Raw genomic sequence first — 19038 nt, forward strand, 5'->3', positions numbered from 1 at the left:
AGGATATCAATAATTAACATGTATTTATCAAAAAATGCTTACTAAATGTTTATTAAAAATGCCTTAAATGTTTAATTGAAATAGTTTACAATACTTATAGTTTTAGCAGTTGTTTTGTATTGTATAACTTAATATTTAATGCTTATGAGTTTCTGTAAAAATATGCTTTAAGCTTCATGTTTTAATATGGAAATTATTCATAATATCAATTTGCCTTTCCAGTAATATTTATTTTCACAAATATTGTAATAAAGAAAGAGTTGTTAAACACTTTTCTACCTATTTATGAGAACAATTGTGTACCTTCATTTCAATTGTACCTTAAAAGATACAGAACAGTAACATAAGAGGCCTTTTCTGTACTATTTAAGGTACAACTTTTACAAAGGTACAAAACTATTCCTTAAGGAACATTATTTGTACCACCATGAAAAAGAAATGTCATGCTCCCTTGAAAAAGTATTTTGTAGTGCTTTTAAAATACAAAATACTCTATTTTATTTTGATACACGTTGTGACTGCTGTTTTTTGTCAAGTATTTTGATACACTTAAAATTAACGTATTTGGTATTTTAGTTTATAATGCATTTAAATTTATTTTCGCCCAACCCTGCGAAGAATGTTGTAAACTGGTGCCCAATTACTTTCATAATATTTCCCCTTCTATAGGTGTCAGTGATTAATGGTTTCTAAAAATCTTATATCATATTTGAAACTACTTAAGGGTGACACAGTGAATATAATTATTATTATTTATTTTTGTTTTTGTGGTGAACTTTCACTTTAAGGTAGAACTCACTCGCTGTTTGTTTTACCAATTTTACAATTTATATATATATATATATATATATATATATATATATATATATATATATATATATATATATATATATATATATATATATATATATATACCAGTAAATAAGAACCTCTACAGTTTTTTAATCTGTGTTAGTCTTATCAATATGATCAAAAATGGCTCAATGAATATAATAAGTAATGTGCTGAAACGTGTCCGCACTTGCCGACCCCAGGGGTTTAATATGGGCCATATTGTTTGAAAAGTCTTCCTTTTTTGTACATTTTAAAGAGGCTGGGTTGTTTTAACCCAATGTTACCTTAAATATAAACAACCCCAACATAGGATTCACTTATAAATTTTATTTATATGAAATTTTCAACTGAAGTGTTGGGTTTGTAAGTACAGTGCACAGAATATATAAGTACACCCCTCACAAATCTATCTTTTAAATTCATATTTTTAACAGGAAGCTATACAACATTATATTTGTACACACACATTTGAATAGTTGATACTGAAGGCAAATCTGGAGCTTATCTAAAAAAATTACTTACGATAACGATCCAAAAACTAGTACATCTAAATTTATACGTTCCAGAAATATAAAAAATGTAAATGTTAAAAATAGGAAAAATCAAAAGAAGCAAAAAAAATAAATAAATAATAATAATAAATAAAAAAATTGTTGGAATATTTTGCAATGTTTTGCTTGAATTCAATTGTATCATCTTTCAGTTTCTAAATATGTTAGGTGACTAAAATATTATATAATTGAATATATGTTTAATAAATCTGTTTTATGTAAATGCACAAAAATGCACAATTGCCTATGTTCACAAAAAAAGGATAAAAATATTCATTTTCAAAATGGGGTGCACTTAATTATGCTGAGCAATGTATTTGGTCCAGCACAGAAAAGAAAAAAAATCACACTTTCACATGCATTTTTTGAGTATTAAGCCAAATGTCTTTGATTTAGCTGTTGAGTGATGTGTGCTTTGGGGATGGGGTTACATTGGACTCTTATTTAGAATGGCTCATTATATAACCAGCACTTGACCCATTTCATGCAGCTCTGTATTTTGAGCCATTTGACCACGTCCCGAATTCACAAATCATCCCTCCGTCTATCTGCCACCCTGCCAGCTCCTCCTACTGTACAGTATATGGCAAATCAAAACAGCCCTTTGTGAAGACAAGAATTGCTTGGGTCACGGGAAGTTACATCTAATCCTTTACTACACTGTTTATAGAGAGTTTGCACAATATTTATAGAATTTATTACAATGGTAGAATATTTATCTTTTCATATTTATTTATTTTCACAAGAACTGTTTCAAAATGAAAGTCCTGCCTTTTTGAAGCTAAGCATGGTGGGCTAACGTCTAATTTCAAATGTCAATCTCTAAAGAAAAAATGTATTGTTAAATTCCCAAAATTATATTTTTGTTCCTCACCACATCGTAAATCATGATTTGATCAAAAAGTATATATTATTTTATCCTGTTGAAATAAGTTAACAAGGTTTTTAGTTTGTTTAAAGTTATGCAAGATTCAATCAGATGTTCAAGTCAGTTTTGTGTAATAAATAGTCCACTTGGATGCAACAACAAATTATTATTATTATTTTTTTTTTTTACAGCAGCACTAAATAGCACACGTCCCTTAAATAATCATAATGGGCCCTATTATACACCCGGCACAATAAGGCATAAGACGTGTTTGGGACAATTTGTTGCTATTTTCAGACCAGCGCAATTTTCATGTTTTGCACCATAATGTTTAAATAGCAAATCCATTTGCGCTACTTTGTAGGTGTTGGGTGTGCAGGTCAATAGAGGAGATGTGTTAAGGTGCATTGCTGGTGCATTTCTATTTTGAGGAACTGTTGACTAAGTAAAAGCTGGTCTAAAGTTAAGTTGGGCTTTTTTCAGTTTATTCATGACAATTTTCATTTGTATAATGCAATTATTACTAGCAGTATTATTTATTATATGCATATTTATATTTGTTTTAATAAAAGCAAGTCAAGATTTGTCCATCTGTCAGGTTTTGGAGACATATCACTATATAGGGCATAAGAATGTGTGTTTGGATATAGTTTTTACCAGACAACATTATTATTAATTATGTATTAATTTGATGGAAATTACAACTGAATTAAGAAATAGTTTTGAAACAAATCTTTACGCTTAAACAAAATTAAATATGGTATAATGGATGTCTTCAATGGAATGCGTACAACATTGTTTCCTCATCCAGAAAAGTAAAGGAGTAAAGTAAAGAGTAAAAGTAAAGTAAAGAGAAAGTAAAGAGGCCGAATGGAAGAGGCTCATTATTTATCCTTGTGTTGTAGATGGTCTATTTAACTGTTTTCTTGCTAGTGAATCATTCACTTTCCCCACTTACAAAGTCTGCCATGTAGCAATAGCAAATGCACCATGGCGCAACAAAATTGACTCTTAAATGGAATGGGAGATGAGACTCTAATTGGTTTAATCCACGTTATGCTCAAAACACAACTCATTAAGAGAATAAGCACAACCCTGTTTGACCATGCGCCAATGCGCAAATCATATTTTTCTTCCTTAACATAGCAAAAGTGGATTTGCACATACTAATGCTTTTGCGCCATACACTTTAGAATTTGCACCTAGATCATTAAAATAGATCTCAATAACTTTTGTGTTCTTCTACTTTTGATATGAAACTAGATGTTTCACACCCTGTCAATATTTTTCATGAAATTCATACAATAAATAATATTTTTAGTCTTTGATTTGTCATGTCAGATCACTGCATATGCATCAATTCAAATAGCATTCTGACATTAATTCCTCATTACTACAAGTTACAGCAAAAAAATAAACACGGTGAACATCTTACATCTCATGTAATTACTCTATTAGTGTTTTAACTGCAGGAAGCCATCAATAAAACTTGTAAACAAAACACATGTGGCATTACATTTACCTCAGGCAAGTCATTCACTGTCCATTTAGTGTGGATTTAGATTTGGCTGTTTTTACTTTAATTAGATTTTTTTTAAATGTTAAAACAAAACTGTGAATAAATAGTTTTTGTACTTTATCTAGTTATCTTGTAATAGTTAGATGGGTCAATATTTGCTTGTATCAGCTCTATATGGCTTATCAGAAATAAGTCATTAGCACTTAGCTCAGCAAACCACTTTTGGAACAACAGCCTGATGTTAATGTGAAAAATACAAATCTGAAGGTCACATTCGCTCCAAAACTCCTCACAGATACTGGCAGCGCTGTGGCAAAATGTCAAGGCAGTTATCCATTAAAAAAACGCACAGATTTAAATCAAACTAACATGGATTATTTTGTGTTCCTGAATGAATGACGAAGAAGTACAGCTAAACCTATATCGAATTATGCTAGCCTCAGAATAGTGTCCTTAATAACACTTAAGGTCTGACCAAAGTGAGTGGAAATAAACCAGCCGGCAGTTTCTTTCCCTTCCGTAATCCCCGGCTCTCAGCTCCTGTCCACCTATTTGCACAATATATGACCTGTCTTGCTATGGAGGGGAGCAGACACATTAAGAGCAATGAAGCTAATGATATCAGAGCACTCTGCAGAGCACATCAGTGCACAGGGATGACAAACCTGTCAAGTGGCATAATCTAAGAGGCAATCGTAACATCCTCAGAAAACCATAGAACTGCGCCCCCTTCCTTCCTCCCCCTTTACCCACAATCCCCTAATAATGGAGCATCCATAAATTCCGGGTCTACCGCGAGACAGCAGGTTCACACGTAATAGCCAATGGCATGGTGGGATGATAAATACAGGGGAAAATGGTTGTCAGGCTGGGAGCCCAGGACCTTGTTACAGAGTCTTAATTTTCGCCCATGCCCAGGCACCCTTTATCACCAGCTTGTTGCGAGGTGATGTCTTTTTTATTCTCTCTGTGATGGAGTTTGGGTGTCATCTGATGTCCTTTCAGTGGAGCCCAATATGCTGCTCTGCGAAGGCCCTGAGTCTCGGCAGATTTATAGCTGGGTGTTGGAGGGGTTGCTTGAAAGCTTGTGTTAAGGTCCTGTTTACATTGATATTGAGATGTGTTTTGTCAATCCAGCATAAGAGGATGATGCTAAATACAGGTGTAAACAGAGTGCAAAATGATGTAAGCTTGTCCATTTTCAAACTCATTCACATTTTATTTTGATGGTCCTTTTGTTGAATTTAAGTTACATTGAATCTACATGCCAATAACTTCACATTATTAAAAGTAGACTGTTGGGGTTGGGGTTAGTGTTAGTGTAAGTTGTGCTTGTGTATAAGTTTCTTATAGTCAGTTAAATGTCTGTTGAAGGAGCAGTATCAACAGATAATAAGCAGACAGTCTACTAATACTCAAATGGACCATCAAAAAAAAGTGTAACCTCAAACTCTTCCAGTAAAAGTCTAAAATATATTGAAAGATGGCTTTCGTTGTGTAAATGCCATGGTATACTTCAAACCAAATCAACAAACTGAAAATATGTAATTTCAAACTAAACCTGCCAAAAAGTTTATTTCTAGTACTTTTTTGGCAGTTTGTCCAACTTTTAAGGGAGTTTGTTTTGGTTTGTTGATTACACAGTCAGCGGGTGTGTTCTTGGAACTCCACCTTCTTTGATGTGTTCATTTGTATCTCATATCCACGGAGGTCAGACAAGAGACAACATCCAAATCAACAACACCATGTTGGTAACAAAAATAAACAGGGGGGTCGAGTAGCAGAGCTAAAAAAATATACAAAATGTAAAAATGTGGCACACCACTGTGGCACATTTGGCTGTTTGTTGGATGTTTACAGCCCCATCATTGTGCCCTCTATGAGTGTGAAACAGTTACAGTATAACCCTGCCTACTGCAGCGTAGAGGTGTTGAAAGTTTCTAAAACAGTACATCATAACACAGACTTTTAGAACTTCCCTTTGCCCTCAAACGAATAATGAAAAATAACTCTTTTAAAGTATACTAGGGCATTAATTGCTCAAATATTTTAACAAAGAAAGACAAAATAAAAGAAAGGTCTTAACTATATATGACTACACTGGGAAACAAAATATACATTTTAATCAATTTTATCACTTACAAATTGCCAATGCATTCTTGAACTTTTCATTGAATAGCTGAAAACAAATGTTTTTTATTGATTATTATTATTTTTGTGAATTTGATTAGCAGTATCATGCAAAACTGTAAAAATGTCAAAATCTTCCAAATGCATAAGCGTAAGCACATTGACTTGATTTGGTGTAAAATATCCTCATAAAAAGTTATTTGAAGGCCATAACCATTACATTTACTATTTTGGTAGTTGGTTTAGGAAGATAAATATTTTCTGTTCACCTCCCATAATATATATTTATATTACTAGCTAACTTTATTAATTTATTTATTAACTTTGTTGACAGTCCATAGATTAATTCATATTTTGTGTTGGTAAGAGAGAGAGAGAGTGAGAAGCATTTTTTTTCTTCTTTTTTTGATAAAGGTCAGTGCATTTACTGTACTAGAGGATTTTGTCTTAAATTGCTTTTATCCACAATGTAATTTTTAATCTTCATAAAAATGGGATTATCTGGATGAATGCTTCTCATGATCTAATATTGTTTTGATGCTCCAAAAAGCCTTTTTGGTTTTGACCCATATACATTTTAAAGCAGGTTTTCAAACATCAAAATAATAAAACTGTTAAACAGCTTTGTTTAATGTTTACCTTTTTTCCTTTTTTTTTTTTTTGCACATTAGAATGTGTAAAATATAATACAATATAGCTTAATTGCTTATTTTGTTACATAAACCCTATACTACAATAACTCAAACTACAACTCTTTTCTAGAACACAAACCAAGTGTATGTATGTATGTAGTATGTATGTATGTATGTATGTATGTTCAGTGCTCTGCATATATGAGTACACCCTTACAAATCTATGTTTTAAATTCATATTTTAATTAGGAAGTTAAACAATATTATATTTGTGCATATGCATTAGACTAGTCAGTACTGAAGCTAAATCTGAAGCTTGAAAACTAGAACACCCAAATGTATTTGTTATAAAAAAATATGAAATACAAATTTAAAAAAGAAGAAAAATCAGGAGAAACAAAACAAAATTGAAAAAAAAAATGTTGAAATTATGTAGGTTGTAATTTTTTTTTGCAATATTTTGCTTGAAATCATTGTATTATCTTTCAAATTCTAAATATGTTTGGCAACTAAAATATTATTTTGATAAATATGTCTGTTTATTAAATCAGTTTTGTTTAAATGCACCAAAATACATGAATAAAAATATTCATTTTTAAAATGGGGTGTACTCAATTATGCTGAGCACTGTATGTAAGTAGGTAGGTATACAGTGAAAAAGGGTAAAGTTTTTTTACAAAACCACACTTTAGCCAAACTAGTCATTTCTATTTTATATTACAGGATTTAATATTTTTCTGGAAAATTGGTTCTAAAAATATTCCTGCGTTGAGTGATTGCCATGACATGGCGCATGTCTTGCGCGTTGTCGTGCATTTATACTTCTGCGAGCTGTTTGTGTTGCTCTGCAATAACTCTTCTGAAACGCTAGCTGGCAGTGAGGTTATTATGTTCACCTGTGTTGAGATTCTTCTCTGGTGTTTTGTTTTTCTGAATGCTACCTTAATGTAGAAGTAGTTCAAATGGGAACCGGGGGACCTGCAACAACCTTAATCATGAGGTAAACACAAAACTTAACTTTCTATCTCGAAAGTTTCTTCATGCGACTCGACACTTGCAAACACTCACTCCAACTGGGTAAAGTCTAGATCAGATACATGGTCAGCCGGTAGTGCGATATGCACATCAATGTAGCACCTTCTGTTTTATGACACTGTATAAAAATAATTCATATTTTTACAGTACTGTGACGGCTGGGTTTAGAGTTGGGGGTAGGCATTAAAAAATACAAATTATTTGGTAATTTAATAGATAACATAAATAATACTCAATACAACTCCTGTTTTTACATTACTGTGACGGTTGGGCCGTTTATGGTTGGGGTGGGGAAAGACGTAAAAAAAAAACAATAAATGGGAAATGTAATAAATTATATAAATAATTCTCGTTAACTTCCGGCCGCAACCATATCGGATCTACCAACAACCCTCCAATGGGTTCGCGCGGCTCTCAGTCCCACCCACACTCATCAGTTCTACAAAGCTGACCAATCACAGAAATTTCGTTATATTTTTTGAGAGGTGCGCATCAGCGACAAACATGACAAGGGCTATGCGTCCACGTGCAAGCTGTGCCGGAGCATACGCGTGCGCTTGACGCAGAAGTATAAATCAGCCTTAACTTGAGATAACAAAAAGCATTTTAACATTAAATTAGCTACACTATATATATATCTGATCGCACCACAAAACAACATCATTTACACATCATCAAGAAATGTCTGGGGTGATACAGAATAAAGCATTTTATTATTAAACTGCATTTTATCATAAAACTGCACAACACTAGAGTACCAGCTCAGCAGTTTATTACACATTTGAAAATCCACTTTTGCACTACTTTGCAATTAAACAAAATTAAGAAAACCAAATTAGACAAAAATAAGAGAGCAAAAATGTATCATGTTTGCTGTATAGTAACCTGACTTCAACATCTGAAAGAACAGTGACAAGAAGAGAGAGGAGCAAAAAGCCGAGTCTGGAGCAGTGGGAAGGTTATCATGTCACCAGGTGTCAGGACTCGAGCCCATAAAGCGTATTACACCAGACCTCAGAGAAAGACGGAGAGCGGGGAGGGAAAGAAGGGCTAGAGAAAACTGCTATTGACCTTTGTGGAAGAAAGCTGACATCATAAAGTGCAGTCTGCTGGCGACCAAATGGGAATGCCATCGCAGATTAAGGACTTTTTAAATTATGCATTTGGTTCAGACTCCCAGGGCGAGGCGGGTGTATGAGAGATGGAGCTGTGAGGATATAATGCATTTAGTGGCAGTCGGCTAAAGTAGGAGATACTCTAGAGAGTGGCTAACTAACTGGGCTTTGCACAGGGAGGGAGAGTTAAGTGAGGTTGGTCATCAATAATAGTGTGTTAAACTATATGGGGTGTTTCACTAATTAATACTAAACTGTCAAATTATGGTGAAGCAGTGATTTAACAACAGCGAGAGGTGCTGTGTGTGTATGTGTGTGTGTGTGTATGTGTGTGTGTGTGTGTGTGTGTGTGTGTGTGTGTGTGTCAGTGTGGCTTTTTTCAGTGTATCAAAGGAAGCATGGCTTTCTTCAAGATGAATGCTGAACTAAACTAATTAAGCTCCCAGCATGAGCGCCACACACCTTCCTGCTGTTTGTATTGTGTTGCAGTCTTAGATTTAAATATTAAACATAATATTTCTTTATAAAGTGGATATTAGGATCAGGATCATTCAATGACCTAATTTTGTAAAGCTACTGTAATTTTTTTTATGCTTTCTTGTTTTCTTTTTCACAACAGGAAAGATTTTTTTTTTTTATAAACCCTCTGATGAATGGTAAATGAGATAATTTGGCTGAATGCTGATCTCTGCTTGAAATTTTTAGCAAACACTTTAGAATAAACAATAAAGTAAATAAATGGCAAATATAAGTCTTGAAGAAGAGATCAATATCCTGAGTAAAAATTAAAGAAGGATCAATAACAAACATTAAGGTAACTCTTTGCAATATTGTTTTAGATTAACTAACATGAACAAATAATAAAATAATAAAATACTAGCCTTTGCTCAAGTACAATTTTTCCATGTATTAAATAAATAAAACTGCCACTTTTTAAAATTCAAAATGGCATAAATATAAACATAAAAAACATACAGGCTAATTTACATAATTTACTATCATGATATAAGTCATAATCGGAAATAATTTTTAATAACATAAAACATATGATAATTCACTCTGATATCACTCTGCTATGCAGGTGAAATAATAGAATACATTCACTGTGTTTAATCGTGTGCATGTATGTATGATATACTTAATGCAACATGCACTGTAATGTGTTTTATTTTCATAGTTAATTGTGAAATAAACATAGCAAAATGTCTGTTAAGAGTGACATTTTCACTGGAGGAAACAGCTGTGATGATAAGGGGAGCAATGAGGAAACAGTAGATGGGGAAACCCGATTGCTCCTCCATGACCCATTGGGGCACAAGTTATACAAGTGTTTTTATACCAAAGAACTGCAAATATGCAGATATTACAACAATCTATCGATGAACACACAATTTGCAACAAATTAGGATGCAAGTTAAAAAAACACCTTTGGTATACAGTTAAAGGGGATGCAACTACATGTAAATTAGGGAAGTTTAATCAACAAAACAAGTGAGAATATGGAGGCTATACACAATTATTAATCCTCAGAAGTCATAGTACCCAAACAGCTTGTGGAAAAAACTAGGCATATGGAGTAAACTACACCACTGACTTACAGTGCATTGACTAATGCTAACAAGTCAAGTCTTTTGACTTGTTTTAAAGTAAGGTGTTTGGACAGAAATATGTGTAGCTATAATGTGTCCACAGGCATCCTTGAGTGATATAAACAGAAAAAGTCTATCTTTGTTTTAATTTTCTGAAGTTAAAACTAGGTTCCAAATCTTTCCCATTTTGAGGCCCACTGCAACATGATGTATATAATAATACCCACAAGACAGGACTTGCACAAAGCAACTCGGATTAAAAGATCTGATCAGCTCTCTTCGATCAGCAGCACCTCAAGAATGAGTTTTAGTGCATGTTTGTAATAAAGACAGTAAAATCACTTCATAATTCATTACCACAGCCACATAATGGCAATACAATTATAAAAGAAAAGGCTTTAATCCTGGTTTGTGGACTTAAATCAGGTTTTTTTTTTTTTTTACATTATCAGTGGATTTTAACGTGTATCCTATCACATTTGACATGCAAAAACAGTGCAAAGCTAAATGTGTGTGTTTAGAACATTGTGTGTGACACATAGTTGCAGAAAGGCTTGAATTAACTCCACAACAAATACATCAAATAACCATTGGGAAAAGTTCTTACTGTGGTAAGGGAGATCTGCTTAATTATTGTCTGTCATCATGCTGCTTACAGTATGCGTGAGACACTGTAGGAGAAGGCTACACCCATCAGAACGATCTCTATGGCTCTGACAGGCACGTGGGAATGGTGGGCAAGGAGAACCAGCTTATTTTAAGACTCATTAAAGGCACAGGTTACAAAAAATCAGCTACATTGTCATAATAGCTCAAATTTCCAATATAGAGAAAGGTGTAATAAATAATCTGGTGGGTATTTTGAGCTGAAACTTTGCAGACACATTCTGGAGACACAAATCTTGAAAAAGGGGTCAAATAGGTGCTCTTTAATAATGCATTAGTAAATGCTTAACTAATAACTATTATTATTAGTTTATTTTAGTTAACAAGAATTAAATATTGTAAAGTGTGAGCAACATTACATAATCATTAATAGAGTATTAGTTTATTCACATTCCAATAATATATACTATTATTATATTATGTTGTTATATAATCAGTAAAGTAAGTTTTAATGACCTACATGTATGATCATATTGTTTTCCAAATGCTGTTTCTTAATGCTTCAATGATAACAAAAGATAATATAAAATATTATTTCATTTTACTAAGTTAAAACAGTGATGTAAATCATTGTTTAGGATTTAAGATATGGCACAATTTATGTTTTCGGAAGTATAATTCATAATTTGTTACATTGAAATTATATAAATTTTCTCCTATCCATGTATGTGTTTGTGAGAGAGAGAGGTAAAGATCGGGTCAGCAGGGAGGGTATAAAGGCTGCTCATATGGGTTGTTGACCTTGAGAGTAAGGGGTGAATTTGGGAAGAGGTTAACTGTTACCATAAAGAAAATGAAATCCACAGTGTGCAGTAATTCATTGCCTTCCTTTTGCAAGCACTGGTGTTTCAGGGTGCTGATGGCCGTGGGATCATCTGGGAGTCACTATGCTGTGCTTCCGGAGGATATGAGAGGGATATGAGGTTCAAATCTGACTAAATCGTGGCTGAGTTCCCAATCACTTAAAAGTAAACATACAGTACAGCTGCCCTTGATGAATACATTTACTAATCAGACACTTTATAGTTATTAAAATTTATAGTTGTATTTAAAGTTATTTTTAAACAACATCATACAGTTGTAACAGAGGCCAGCTAGTGAAGTGCTGTGCAGGTAAACCTCACTCCTCTGACCTCTAAAGGTGCTATAGTAACAGACGCTAGAGGCCGTGGTCTTTAGCCTCCTTGTAGGAGCAACCTACTTCCATGCGGAAGGCCGTCGGTTTGATCCCAACTCAGAGCGGGTAGGGTGGTGTAGGGCGGGGTTACATAATACATGTAAAAACCTTTAAACAGCCATATAATGCCAGACTGATTGAAAAGGTGAATCTTCTAAAATAATATTTTCATTGCTTTTTGGTGCTTTGACGAACTGAATGATGATGGAGCTTACTTAATAGATCTTTAAGGTCTTCAGAATTTAGAGGTGATGGACTACACGTCTCAAATGTCTTTTTGGAATTGATTCAGGTCATTACCATGTTCTTCTTGTGTTTCTTGGCATTTTTTCAGAACTTGGTTCATTGTTCTTGTAATGTTGTTGCAGGGCAATGAAATTTGTGAGCCATTAGTTTTTCCAGCTTTTCTGGATCCAGAAACTTCATGGCCCTCACTTACAGCTTCAATGTTGATTTACTGGGTTAATTCCACAAGTTTTAAATATTCCATTCAGGCCAATCTAAAAAATGCGACTGACAGTTATGGATGATCTTACTTGGAACTCCAAGCTAGAGCTCACTGAAGATGGGAAGAATTTTAAGATGTTGGTCCTCAATCTTATCTTCAATGACTGTGGCTGCTGCAAACTTAAGGCTGATTTATACTTCTGCGTCAAACGGCGGCGTATGCTACGGCGCTGACGCATAGCCCTTCGGCGTGGCTGTCGGCGTCACTGACGTGCACCTCTCAAAAAATGTAACTACACGTCGCAGCAATGCGTAGCGCAAGCTCTGTGATTGGTCGGCTTGGTAGCGCTGATGAGTTTGGGTGGGACCGAGAGCCGCGCGAGCGGCGCTAGCCCAATGGAGCGATTGTTTACAAGTGTGGAGTCCCATGAAGGAGCTCCGGATGGAAAGTTTTGTTTTGTGTTTACCTCATAGTTAAAATTGTTGCACGTCCGCCGGTTCCTGCCTCAAAATGAGCGAGTTTGAGCCACTTGTACATCCAGGAAGTGTTAAGGAAAAGCAAACAGCAGTGAAGAAACTCGACACAGAGGAACATTTACACCTCACTGCCAACTAGCGTTTCGGAAGTGTTAATGCAGACCAACAGAGACAGCGCGCAGAAGTGTAAATGCACAGCTACGGGCGTTGCATGCGCCGTGGGTTACGCCGGTCACTTGACGCAGAAGTATAAACCAGGCTTTAGTGTGCTAAGCTCAGTGATATTCAAAGGGTACTTACTCCTGATGTAGTTTATTGCTGATTTATCATCTGGGTTTACTGACCTTTCACACTCTAACTCAAGCTGCTTCACTTGGATCCAGGTTTCTATCTCTTGTAACTACAAAAAAGTTTATTCCAATCTCATCATCGTATTGTTGGTCTTTGGGAGTGCTCTACGAAATCTGCTATTCTCTAGACTGTTGTTCCATAGACCTCCTCATCCTTTTTTTATCCTCATTATTACTTTTGCTCCATTTGAGTCCTGCAGACATGTGCCAGATGTATTTTAGCCACCTCCTTGCTTCTCTATTTCTTCATGTATTTACCTCGTTTTAATTAGCATCTAGGTGTGTATCTGGGTTCCATTGACACTTCCACATTGGCATTGGATTGTGTAGGTTTCTCTTTTCTTCATCCCTCAATGTTTCAGTAGCATAGTAGTAGGAATACATACTGTAATATCCTTGCACTAATCAACAATCCAAACTAATTCTATTTTTGTAGTTTTGATCAATGTGGCCATGTCTGGTGTCTGTAATAGACATGCCAAGTACTTACATATTAGTATTAGACTCTGATGTACTGAGCCTATTAGTTTCACACAATGACTGACCTGATGATTGACCCTTCTCACCCTGCAGGATGCAGCATGCCATGTACATTGTTCAAATTGTTGGAAAGCAGTCAGTATCTGCTGTGACCACTATTCCTCACACAGTGCAACACATCTCCTCCACATAGAGTTAATCAGGTTGTTGATTGCAGCCTGTGGAATGTTGATCTAATGGCTGTGTGAAGTTGCTAGATAATGTCAGGAACTTGAACATGCTGTTGTATACTCTGATCCAGAGCATCCCAAATATGCTCAATGAGTCACTTGTCCAATGAGTATGCTGGTCATGCAAGAATTAGGAGGTTTTCAGCGTCAGGTTTACAGAACCTTACAACATGGGGTGATGACTGTGGATGAATGCCACAACAATGGGCCTCGGGATCTCATCATGAGTGCACACAAACTGCCATTAATAGCATACAGTTGTGCATGTTGTCAATAACATACACCTGCCCATACCTTAATCTAAGCCACCTGAACCACTCAAATCACAATGTTGACTTCAGCAAACCATTACTCACATGACACCATACACTCTGTCAACTGCACTGTACAGTGAAACCAAGGATTCATCCATGAAGAGAACACCTCTCCAAAATGCCAAACACCATCAAATGTGAACATTTACCCACTCAATTCAGTTATGAAGACAAACTGCAGTCAGGTCGAGACCCTGGGTGAGGACAACAATCATCTTCCTTGAGGCAGTTTCTGACAGTTTGTTTAGAAATGTTTTAGTTATGCAAACGGATCATTGAGCAGCTGTCTGGGTGGCTGGTCTCAGATGATCTTGGAAGTGAAGATGCTGGATGGTCCTGGGTTGATGTGGTTACACGTGGTCTGCCGTTGTGAGGCTGGTTGGATGCACTACCACATTCTCACACTTGCAGACAGTTTATTGTAGAGAAATGAACATTCAATTCACGAGCAACAGCTCTGGTGGACATTTCTGCAGTCAGCATGCCAATTGCAATTGTACTTACAACATTTATGGCATTGTTTTGTTTGATAGAATGCACATTTTAAAGTGGGCTTTAATAGACCCTTTTCACACTTTTGCGTTCCTGAAGTCATCAAATTCATTAATGGCTGCTGCAGAGGTGCATGTGTTTTCGCACTACCTCAAAGACCTTTAAGTTTGGAAATGTCGACAGATTTTTAGAAATTAATTCATTGTCCTTTACATCAAAGCTTGAGAAAGATCTTTTTTTTTTTGAGGGTTATCTGTACGAACACAAAGAGAAGATGCTACAATTTTTTATTATTGCAATGGCTATCCGTAAGCTAACTCCTTTGGTTTTCATGGTCCAGTGTATTTCATGGTATACCAGTTAACATTGGGATGTAAACATACAGGCTCAGACTCAAAGTGTCCACTTTCGCTCCTCTTCAGTTAACATGTACAGAAGCTGGTTGGGAAACAATACAGCAGCACCCATGTAAACATCTTGTTCATCCAACTTTGACAACTTCCGCTTTGCAAAAAGGTCCATTGTGGCCAACCTAAGGCACACCTATGCAATAACCATGCTCTTCAGCATCTTGATCAGCATCTTGATTTGTGAGGTGGATGGGTTATCTTAGCAAAGGAAAAGTTTAAGAGATTATTTAAGAGAAATAGAACTTTTGTGTATGTAGAAATTTTTTTTTTACATCTTTAAATTCAGCTCATGAATAATGTGAGGGAAAACAAGTGTTTTTTGTTGAGTGTATTATCATTTGTTGTTGTTGTTTACTACTAGCACTACTACTCTGTAGGTTTAAAAAGCTTTTTAGAATTTAAACAGTAAACATTTGACCTGAAATCTTCATTACTAAATAGAACATAATTGCAACAATATTTTGTTCTTAGGAAAACTAGCAGTTTGGGACAATGACTGAATATCTACAGTCTGTCTCCTCTTCACAACACACTGACTGTGTTTAAAGCCATATTCCCCTCTGTCAATGAAAAAGGGAAGTTTTGCAAACATTAGCAACTTGGATGTTCAACACATGTCTGACCTTTCCAAATGCCATAAAAAAGTATAGATTCCAGTAGAAACGGGAAAGGGAAAAGAATAAAAGCTCACAAAAAAATACAGAAAAAAGAGAAGGAAAACGTGATAATATGATATCTCTGACTTCTGGGGGTGTCTGCCGTTTCAGAGGGATTTCTAAAGGTCACCATGAGGGGGAAAAGTATATTCCTCTGATGAAAGTGGCCTGGAATTTATAAGATCCCCAGGATCCAGTCACAAAAAAAATGAAGAAGAAAGAAAAACTTCACATCTAAATGATCCCTTCCATGTACGATCAATACCATGAAAGGTAAAATGTGCAGTGGTAATTTAAAGGGAATCTGAACATCATCTGATGTCCTCTATTCCGTACTCTCTAAACCACCTGCATTCCTCCTCACAAACACTTTTAGCAACACAGATGAAATTGTAGAATGAATATCTTTCATTTAAAGCTATATTTTCAAGACATTTAGTCGAAATGAATAATTTCTGGGGTGATGTGCACCCTGGGGATGAATAGAAAAGGAATGAATGGGCTATTAAGGGAATATAGAAATCCCTTAATTCATACTTAAGGAAAAGGTGGATTTTCTGTAAACAAAGAGCAGGTTAAGAGGAGACCAGGAGCTGTTAGGATTAATTTATTGACTGTAACTCCATGCTATTCTCTATTCATAACCCACAGTCCTAATTAAAGTTGTGAATAATAATCCATAATCGTCGGTCCTTCATCTTAGTTTAAACAAAGGTGCAATAACGATTTTTAAATTAGGATGTAAAACAATTTGCAAATGTCCCCAATGTGCCTTAAATTCAATGAATGGTTGAGAACAATACGGCTAGCATTACCAGAGGAAATGTTTCCTTGTCTCATTTTCTCTTTGCAAATAAGGTTATAATTTATATAAAAAAAAGTTTAATGTGGGAGTATAATAATAATATTTTTATTATTGTTATTATTACTATTAATAAAATGTCCAAAATTGTATGTAATTATCGTAAATATTGGAGATTTTATCAATAATAATAATAATAATAATAGTAATAATAATAATAATAATATTTCCCAGAGATGGGTTGTGGCTGTAAGGGCATCCGCTGCATAAAACGTGCTGGATAAGTTGGCGGTACATTCTGCTGTGGCGACGCCAGATTAATAAAGGGACTAAGCCGAAAAGAAAATGAAAGAATGAATAATAATAATAATAATAACTGTAATACTAATTTTTGTTATTATTATTTTTGCGCAAATATTGAAGGCTTTAAACTCATGTTTTGTTTGTGTTTGCCTGATGCTATAGTGTCATTATGGGACTACAATGCAGCAATGGCGCTGTAAGCTGTGGATTTTCCATTTCTCAGACCGCTTCAGTGCGCACGACAAGGGTTGCCTGATATTTAATGTGTTTTTTATTTGGGAAGATGAAAGGGCTGTGGGATTTCTCACACGCCTGTGGGTTGTCAGTGCTAATAGAAAAGATTGGTGAATTGGTCGCAATCCGGGAGCAGAGTCGTTTTGTTAATCCTGCTCCTCGGTGCTGTGCTGAGACTGCTTGTATTTACATATGCAGAGGATCCCGCTGTTTCGAGAGCTCCATTCAGCAGACAGCGCAATTAATCATCCCCAAATCCTCCTGCCGTGCAACAGACGACCCCGGCCCGACGTGCTGCCACAGAGAGAGAGTGCAGGTGTGAATCAAGTTGCTCGAAAAACTCCTCCCAAGTCAGTGCTTGCTTTCTTTTTTTCATGATTTCTTATCTCTCCTTTTACTCGTCTTCCAACAAAAGTTCAATCTGCGAATGACCTCTGCTAGCATTCACCTTGAAATGTAGTCATGCTCGGCTCTGGCAGACAGCACCGCTGATGCACTTTTAGGGTCTTTATTGCATGCTATTTTCATGCCAGCAACAGAATTACCAAGCTAGTGTACTGTACATGGCTGCATTATTGTTTTTTTATTAATGCATGGACTATTAAGCATACTAAAAGACTTCTTACAGTAATTCAGCACACAAGAAGTGATAAAAGTATACCAATTGAGGGGTAGATATTTGTGGAAACTGAGAAATTTTGTTCCTAAGGACTTCAGTGTAAAATAAAATAAAATAAAATAAAATAAAATCAGGCGACCTGATGGCGCAGTGGGTAGCTCTGTCGTCTCACAGCAAGAAGGTCGCTGGTTCAGGCCTCGGCTAGGTCAGTTGCCATTTCTGTGTGGAGTTTGCATGTTCTACCCTTGTTTGCGTGGGTCTTCTTCAGGTGCTCTGGTTTCCCCCACAGTCTAAAGACACGCGGTACAGGTGAATTGGGTAAGCTATTGTTGTTCATGTGTGAATGAGTGTGTAAGGTTGTTTCCCAATGATGGGTGGCATTTGGAAGGGCATCTGCTGCGTAAAACATATGCTGGATAAGTTGGCGGTTCATTCCTCTGTGGCAACCCCAGATTAATAAAGGGACTAATCCAAAGAAAATGAATAAAATAAAATAAAATAATAATAAAAATAAAATAAATAAATAAAATAAATGAAAACAAAATACAATTTAATTAAATTTAATAAAATAATAGATAAATAAATCTAAATAAATGAAATAAAATTAAAAATAGCTAAATAAAATAAAATAAAATTATAAATAAAATAAAATTATAAAATAAAAATATGGCCATTTTAACCCTACATATGAGACAATTTAGGATAAATCATTCATTAGAGTGAATCACTCTTTGCGAAAGAGAAACGTTTAGGAAGAACTGATTTAATAAAACAAATCATCCTTTCTAATGCTGTATTTGTAATGGAGAACTGTTTAGGATGAACCAGTTTATTACAATGAATAACACTATATGATTCGACATGAATGACTAGAGCAAGGTGGACATTGAATGTTGCATAAAGAGAGAATGAGAATCATTTATGATGACATGATTCCCTAAAATGATTCGCACATTCTAATGCTACTGAACTGATTCACTGGAATAAACAACATTGCTACAAATTAATTTTAATTTGTCCTTTAAGATTAGGACAAATTAATTCACTAGAATAAAACACAATTATACACTTCTACATGAAAAAACAAAACAAACAATAAAATAAGTCC

The sequence above is a fragment of the Danio rerio genome, chromosome 18 (assembly GCF_052040795.2).
Source record: "Danio rerio strain M-AB ecotype USA chromosome 18, GRCz13ab, whole genome shotgun sequence".
NCBI lineage: Eukaryota > Metazoa > Chordata > Actinopteri > Cypriniformes > Danionidae > Danio > Danio rerio.